The 8,676-nt window shown below is 46.1% G+C and overlaps 1 long non-coding RNA gene across 1 annotated transcript; it reads right to left on the bottom strand.

Annotated features, from left to right (window-relative positions):
• Positions 1–225: 225 nt before the first annotated feature.
• Positions 226–3,070, bottom strand: LOC118162397. The gene is made up of 3 exons (XR_004748435.1): positions 2,939–3,070; positions 2,478–2,614; positions 226–421 (listed from the first exon to the last, which is right to left on the bottom strand). It is a non-coding gene; the product is annotated as an uncharacterized LOC118162397 (long non-coding RNA).
• Between the last annotated feature and the right edge of the window lie 5,606 nt (positions 3,071–8,676).

Below are 8,676 nucleotides of genomic sequence, written 5' to 3'. Positions count from 1 at the left end.
TAATTATTTTTATTTTTATTTAGAATATACAGTATGGACATGACACATTTATTTCAAAGCCTCATAATTCACTGGTTATTTCCAAGAAGAGAAGTTTCTGAATTTATAATGACACTCTGAAAGTATTTGAAAATGAATCTTTACTGTTAGCAAGGCAAGAAAAATCTACTGTATCTGGATATAAAGTTTTTAATTTGTCAGGACTTTAATACTCTTTGCCTCATATGTAAATGAACATATTAGGCACAAGGACCAAGATGTATTCCAGTAGCTAGAGGTATTTCTTTTAATTCATTCATTAATCTTTATTCTAGAAATTTGGCTGATTTATATTATATGGAATGATTTTCAAAAATTCTTGATTATATAGACATTCTTGATTATAAGGAAAGTTGTTTAGGGTTCTCTGGGAGCTGTGATTCTGAATGAAACACAATGATATGCAGGTTACTTAAAAGCATTACTTGTAAATATTCAACCTTCCAGGTTAAAAGCTGAAGCTAAAAATACATTCATACTTAAAATTTGCTTTTGGTGGGAGCTGAAGTGCAGGAAGTCCTTGTCGTTACTTAGTCATTCACCCTGAGGAGCAATCAAAGAACAAGGTAAGCTAAAATGGCTAACAGGAACAACAGCACAATTGTGAGCCAAGTAAATAGAACAAGAGTATTGACTGTATGTTAAGAATTATTGTTTTTTTTTTTCTATAATTATAATATATAATTATACCATTATACCATGGAATACCAATTATACCAAGTATACCATAATACCATGGAATAATAAAAGCATAATCTATAATCGTCTATTGCAGAAGGAAGAGCTGAAAGACAAAAATTGAATTGCATAGCAATACCTGTATGTCAGATCATCTTCTAGCTTACATAGTTGGTCTGAATTTATGGATAGAGTTGGGCATTTTTACACAACTTAGATTTTCAAGCCTGTTCTGATTTAAAGAAGTTATGAAAACAATGCCCACAGCATCTGGAATTTGGAACATTTGAGCTAAAACAAAGACAGTGAGCACTGTGAATCACTAAGAACCAACATGTGATCTCATAATTAATATCGTGTTTATGAGGCCACCTGCCTATTGTCAGCTGCAGAACCCATCCCTCATTGTGACAGTGAGTACATCCTCTGCTGGATGAGTCATCATGACTTCATGGAAGTGAATGGAGCCATGGCAGTCAATACTAGATATGTATTGCTCCAATCAAAATACTCCCCTTCTTACTGCAATGGGATTTGGATCAATACCAGAGTTAATAAGTGAGCACATTATACTTGGAGCCAAAATTAGAAAGAAATCTTATAATTAAAGCCATGTATTTGATCATAAGTGCATTAGAATTCATTGTCAATAATGGTAATAGACCTAATGAGCACACGTCTTACTTTACTTCACATTAATGGAGATGTAGGTTACTTGCTTTTATTTGTAAGTAGTTGCTGATTGATTTCCAGGTCAAAAATGGAAAGAGGGCTGGAGGGGTGGGGTGTTACTTACTCCAGAGATTTCAGAATCAAATTAAACTGAAATTTAAGTTAACTCTAAAATTTATTTCTTTATTTATTTACTTACTTATTTTAAAGAAAGAATGGCCCAAGTACAGAAGAAAACCTAGCAACTGATTTACCAGTGCAATCAATCTGGGTTTTTTTGCTATGGTAGTGCTCTGCTTCCCAGTCCTTTAGTAGGAAGTAGAAATGTAGCCTACAGCTATCTGCAACAGAGTCAGTCACTTCAATTTAACTTTAAAAAAATCTGGCTGGCAGACAGGGAGCTGGTCTCCACCATGGTGATTTTACAACAAAGCACGTGTGTCAGGTAAAATTATATCTGGCAACTGGATTTCTACCACATTATTCATCCAGCCAGCCAAAGAGAAATATTCCTACAGTCCCTTCATTAGAGGCTATTCATCTGTAATACACAGTCATTTTTCATCTGTTTCATTTAGTTTACAGCATTTTGTTACACACTGTGTTAGAAACCTACTCCTGTGCTTTTAATTTCAAAATTCCCATTAAGAAACATTTGCTCTTATTATCTCTTTGTTAAAGGAAGTCAAGGTTATTGCAGATATTATTCCAAACTGCAAAAATGCCATCTGACAGAACTGAACTCCTTGATCACTTGTCTCGTTCCCTTAAAAATCTGTGCCTGGGTGGTCAAGCTGTGCCTCATAAGCTCAGTCATAAACAGGCCCACAGCAACTTCTATCAAATGAGATAGCTGCTTGCTTTGCAGAGCACTGAAAGATCTCACTGGAGACAACAGAATGTACAAAATTAATGAAAGCAAATGCATTTAGCAGATAATATGTACATTCTCAACCCACAGTGAAATTCATCTTACCAAATTTAGAAATGTAAGATTGTACACTGAATTCTAAGATGGTGGTCTAGAGCCCTTTTATAGTCACTAAAGAGAAACAAAAGTCTCACTACAAATAAATAGGTATGCCTACCTCGAATCATCCTAGAAGATTGCTGGAAATGTCATTTAATTTCCCATGCTAGGTGTTTTCTTATGGTTGGAGTAGTTAACTAACTTCTTATGGGAAGTTAATTGGTGCCCTTAGTGAGCAGACATTTGCAGCAGCACCTGAAAAGTTATTCAGGAAGAAGCTGGAGAAAAAAATGTGAGGGGTTTACAAAGTGTTAGGGGAGGAAAAGCTAAGATATAGGAAACACTGGGACCAGGAACACATAATTACTGTGCTGGGGTAGAAATCTAAAGCCAAAAAAAAAAAAAAAAGAGATCTATAAAGAACTGAATTGTGTTTGTTCTGCTGCTTGGGGAACAGCAAACATCAAAATGGCCTCAACATAGATTTCCCTGAACCTTTGAATAGTTCCTTTGAATAATAGACCCTTTATAGATTTCATAGAATCAAATTCTTTCAGTAGTACAATATAATACACCAACCTTTCAATGTTTGGCATGGCACTGACTTTCATGAAACTGAGCTGCCTGAAGCCCTGCAGCAACACTGAATCAATGGCAAAGACTCTTAGTGAAGAAAGCAGACGCAGCTGCCCCTATTGACACTCAGATTTTTCCACCACCATTTCAGGTCTCTTTGTCCTCATAACATGCACTGGGTCACGTGCTGCTGGGTCATCTCTGCTGGGTTAACTGGCTCCTTTTACCTTTCTCCTATTTTTATACACCTTCAAAAGAATGTGCCAGAGGAACTGAAGACCTATGACCTGGTCAACAACTGGAAAAAAAAAATAATAAATAAAAAAAAAAAATCAAAAAAAAAAAATCACAGTTTTCCCAACAAGAAGTTTTCCAAGCATCAATAAAGAAACAGCAAAATTATGAGCCAAGTAAATAGAAAAAGAACATTGACTGTATGTTAAGAATTATTGTTTTTTTTCTATAATTGATATACCATGGAATAATAAAAGCATAATCTATAATTGCCTATTGCAGAAGGAAGAGCTGAAAGACAAAAATTGAATTGCATAGCACAGAATCACAGAATCACAGAACAGTCTAGGTTGGAAGAGACCTCCAAGATCACCGAGTCCAACCTCCTACCTAACGCTAACAAATCTTCCACTAAACCATATCCCTAAGCTCTACATCTAAACGTCTTTTAAAGACCTCCAGGGATGGTGACTCAACCACTTCCCTGGGCAGCCTACTGCAGTGACTAACAACCCGTTCGGTAAAGAAGTTCTTCCTAATATCTAACCTAAACCTCCCCTGGCGCAACTTTAGCCCATTCCCCCTCGTCCTGTCACCAGGCATGTGGGAGAACAGACCAACCCCCACCTCGCTACAGCCTCCCTTCAGGTACCTGTAGAGTGCAATAAGGTCACCCCTGAGCCTCCTCTTCTCCAGGCTAAACAGTCCCAGCTCCCTCAGCCGCTCCTCGTAAGACTTGTTCTCCAGACCCTTCACCAGCTTCCTTGCCCTTCTCTGGATTCAATCAAGCACCTCCATGTCCTTCTTGTAGCGAGGGGCCCAAAACTGAACACAGTACTTGAGGTGCAGCCTCACCAGAGCTGAGTAAAGGGGACAATCACTTCCCTGGACCTGCTGGCCACACTGTTTCTTATGCAAGCCAGGATGCTGCTGGCCTTCTTGGCCGCCTGAGCATACTGCTGGCTCATATTCAGCCGACTATCAACCAAAACTCCCAGGTCCTTCTCTGCCAGGCAGCTTTCTAACCACTCATCTCCCAGCCTGTAGCTCTGTTTGGGGTTGTTGTGCCCCAGGTGCAGGACCCAGCACTTGGCCTTGTTGAACTTCATACTGTTGGCCTCGGCCCATCGGTCCAAACTATCCAGATCCTCCTGCAGAGCCTTCCTACCCTCGAGCAGATCGACACACGCACCTAACTTGGTGTCATCTGCAAACTTGCTGAGGGCGCACTCGATCCCCTCGTCTAGATCATCGATGAAGATGTTAAAGAGGACTGGTCCCAGTACCGAGCCCTGGGGGACTCCACTAGTGACCGGCCTCCAACTGGATTTGACTCCATTCACCACAATTCTCTGGGTCCGGCCATCCAGCCAGCTCTTAACCCAACGAAGTGTACGCCAGTCCAAGCCATGAGCAGCCATTTTCCTGAGGAGAATGCTGTGGGGAGCAGTGTCAAATGCCTTACTGAAGTCAAGGTAGACCACGTCCACAGCCTTTCCCTCATCCACTAAGCATGTCACCGTGTCATAGAAGGAGATCAGGTTCGTCAAGCAGGACCTGCCCTTCATAAACCCATGCTGACTAGGCCTGATAGCCTGCTTGCCCTGCAACGGCCGCATGATGACACCCAAGATAATCTGCTCCATGAGCTTCCCTGGCACTGATGTTAAACTAACAGGCCTACAGTTCCCTGGGTCTACCCTCCGGCCCTTCTTGTAGATGGGCATCACGTTTGCTAGCTGCCAGTCTAGTGGGACCTCCCCCGATAGCCAGGACTGCCGATAAATGATGGAAAGCGGCTTGGCCAGCTCCTCCGCATGTTCTCTCAGTACCCTCGGGTGGATCCCATCCAGCCCCATCGACTTGTGTACATCCAAATGCTGTAGCAGGTCACTAACTATTTCCTCGTGGATTGTGGGGGCCACATTCTGCTCCCCATCCCCTTCTACCAGCTCAGGGTACTGGGCGTCCAGAGAACAACTGGTTTTGCTGTTAAAGACTGAGGCAAAGAAGGCGTTAAGCACCTCAGCTTTTTCCTCATCTCTGATTACTAAGTTTCCCCCCACATCCAGTAAAGGGTGGAGATTCTCCTTAGTCCTCCTTTTTGTGTTGATGTATTTATAAAAACATTTTTTGTTGTCCTTAACAGCAGTGGCCAGATTGAGCTCCAGATGAGCTTTGGCCTTTCTGATTTTGTCCCTGCACCGCCTCGCAACATCCTTGTAGTCCCCCTGAGTGGCCCGCCCTCTTTTCCAAAGATTATAAACCCTCTTTTTTCTCCTAAGCTTGAGCCACAGCCCTCTGCTCAGCCAGGCCGGTCTTCTTCCACGCTGGCTCGTCTTTGGGCACGTGGGGACAGACCGCTCCTGAGCCATTAAGATTTCTTTCTTGAAGAGTGCCCAGCCTTCCTGGGCTCCTCTGTCTTTCAGTACCGCCTCCCAAGGGACTCTGCCAACCAGTGTCTTGAAAAGCTCAAAGTCAGCCCTCCGCAAGTCCAAGACAGCGGTTTTACTGGTCCCCTTCCTGACTTCGCCGAGTATCGAGAACTCTGCCATTTTGTGGTCACTCAGCCCAAGACAGCCCCCGACCAGCACATCTCCCACCAGTCCTTCTCTGTTAGTGAACAGAAGGTCTAGCAGGGCACCTCCCCTCGTAGGCTCGCCAACCAGCTGCGTCAGGAAGTTATCTTCCACGCTCTCCAGAAACCTCCTGGACTGCTTTCTCTGGGCTGTGTTGTGTTTCCAGGATATGTCTGGGAAGTTAAAGTCCCCCACAAGAACAAGCACTGATGATTTTGCAACTTCCACCAGCTGCCTGTAGAACTCCTCATCCGTCCCCTCATCCTGGTTTGGCAGTCTATAACAGACCCCCACCAGGATGCTTCCCTTGTTGGCCTTTCCGCTGATCCTAACCCATAGCGACTCCACCTTGTCATTCCCAGCCTCAAGTTCAATGACGTCAAAACACTCTCTAATATAGAGAGCCACTGCACCGCCCCTTCCGTGCTGCCTGTCCCTTCTGAAGAGCCTATAGCCAGACATTGCAGCACTCCAGTCATGAGAGTGGTCCCACCACGTTTCCGTGATGGCAACAAAGTCACAGCCTGCGTGCTGCGCAATGGCTTCCAGCTCCTCCTGCTTGTTGCCCATGCTGCATGCATTAGTGGAAATGCACTTCAGCTGGGCCTTAGCCTTCTCCCCCAGCCTTGCCACTGTTCCCCCTGGCACACCTCCAACAGGCTTTCTTTCGTCCCAGCCCCCCTTCTCACCTAGTTTAAAGCCCTCTCAATGAGCCCTGCCAGCTCCTGGGCCAGGATCCGTTTTCCCCTTGGGGACAGTTGGGACCCATCTGCGGCCATCAGGCCAGGTGCTGAGTAGAGCGCCCCGTGGTCAAAGAACCCAAAACTTCTGTGTTGGCACCAGCCTCTGAGCCATGTGTTTTTCAGGTGGGCTTTTCGTGTCCTCTCTGAACCATTCCCTGCCACTGTAGGAATGGACGAAAACACCACCTGTACTCCTGCTCCATCCACTAACCGTCCCAGCCCCCTGAAGTCCTGTTTGATAGCCTTCAGGCTTCTCTCATCAATGGTATCATTGCCAGCCTCGACTATCAGTAGCGGTTAGTAATCAGAGGGGCGAACCAGGCTGGGAAGCTTTCTGGCAACATCCCTGACCCCAGCCCCAGGGAGGCAGCAGACTTCCCTACGGGTGGGGTCAGGCCGACAGATAGGGCCCTCCGTTCCTCTGAGAAGGGAGTCGCCCACCACGATCACCCTTCTCTCCTTCTTGGTGGGAGAAGTCTTGAGGCGTGGAGCAGACTTCCTTGCCCTGGGCTTCCTGGTTAACTTTTCTGCCACAACCTCATCCACCGCTCTCTTGAGCTCCAGGGCCTCAAACCTGTTGTGTAATAGCACCTGGGAAGGTGGGGCAGGCAGTGGTGGGAGTTTCCTGCAACGCCGAGCAGGGACCTGTCTCCACTCCTCCTCAACTCCTAGGTCCCCTCTCTCTGCCCAACAGCAACCGGGCAGGGGGTCCACCCCCATCTGGGGAGTCTCCCCCAGGTGCTTCTCCTTCAGGCCTTGCAGGGAGTTGCTCCACCAGTCTATCTCCCGCTCACACTCCCTGGTGGCCCTCAACCTCTCCACCTCCTCCTTGAGCTCTGCCACCAGGCGGACCAGGTCATCCACCTGCTCGCACCTCACGCACACGGTATCTCTGCCTCCCTCAGATGGCAGCAGCAGGCTCTGGCACTCCCTGCATCCAGAGACCTGAACTGCCACATTTCTGAGCAGGCACTCTGTCTGGGTGGCTACAGACTTTCTAGCGCGAGCTCTCTGCTTAGCGAGGACCATAGTGGCCTAGCTAGTGGTCGAAAGCCGTCAGTTGAGGTGTTCTTAGGGGCGGGGGATTGCCCGGCCCTCCCTGCTCGCCCTGCCTGCGCAAACTGACGCGCCCCGCCTTTCTGACGCGCCCCGCCCTGTTTTGCCCTTCCTGGTCGCGCCCCCCAGGGGCTGCTTTTGAACGTTCGGGGAGGGGGCGCTGCTGGCTCCGCCTACGCCTCGTCAGCGTCCCTCACGAGGGCTGCCGGGTTGTGGCGGCTCCCTCGGCTGCCTCGAGTGGCCTCGATGCCGGGGAAATAGCCCTGCCTGTCCCGATCCCCCGCTCCGCTGCAGAACACGTCTGCCCCGCGTCTACCAACTTGGGCCACAACCATAGTTAGCACAGCTGTTCCTGTATGTACCGTGCTACAGAACTCTGGTGCTGGAGCTGGAGCTCCTCATGCTGATGCTAGGCTTGAGGGAGTTTTTTTGTGCTCAGGACATGCAGTCACAGGGCATCCTGTTATGGCAATGACTCTCTACTATAGACTAAGGAATTTGAAGATTCCCTGTATTTTAGCCATTTTAGCACTCCAAAATGCTATTCATGATATACTTGATGGGAGTCCTCTCAGAAGAAAAATATATATATATAATCTGCCTTTTTGTACAACAGGTAATCTGGACAGTTCTCATCCCATGCTAATTTGAGTATTCTACAGAACAGTACAAAGTAACTGCTGTGTCAACACAACTGTTAATCCCGATGCCAGGACTACACATGAATGCAAAGGCAAGAAAAGACAAGTGATAGTACTGTACCTGAGCACCTGCATACATACACATTGTTCTTAGCTACTTTTATTTATACACTGTTCTGCTCGGCCCATAAAGTGTGCAACAAGCAAATGAGTTTGAGCAAGGTATGTACTAGGGAAGCATGTGTCACTGAGTTGCAAAGGGCTGTGGGATAGCTTTTCTGCCATGGTGTGTATCTGTTCTTTTTTAAGATGGACACAGCACAAATGACCTGACATTTGATCAGTCTAAACATGAGCTTGTGGGACCACTTGATCTGACAATTACAGAACACCCTTTAGGATAATTATAAGACAATTATCACAGAAGTAGTCTCAGAACAACAGAGGAGCATTCCTGTTCCCATCAGTAGCACATCACTTTGTATATG

The sequence above is a fragment of the Oxyura jamaicensis genome, chromosome 2, assembly GCF_011077185.1.
Source record: "Oxyura jamaicensis isolate SHBP4307 breed ruddy duck chromosome 2, BPBGC_Ojam_1.0, whole genome shotgun sequence".
In the NCBI taxonomy this organism is placed as follows: Eukaryota; Metazoa; Chordata; class Aves; order Anseriformes; family Anatidae; genus Oxyura; species Oxyura jamaicensis.
The sequence above is the reverse complement of the archived record's forward strand: the minus strand, read 5'-3'. Positions and strand labels throughout refer to the sequence as shown.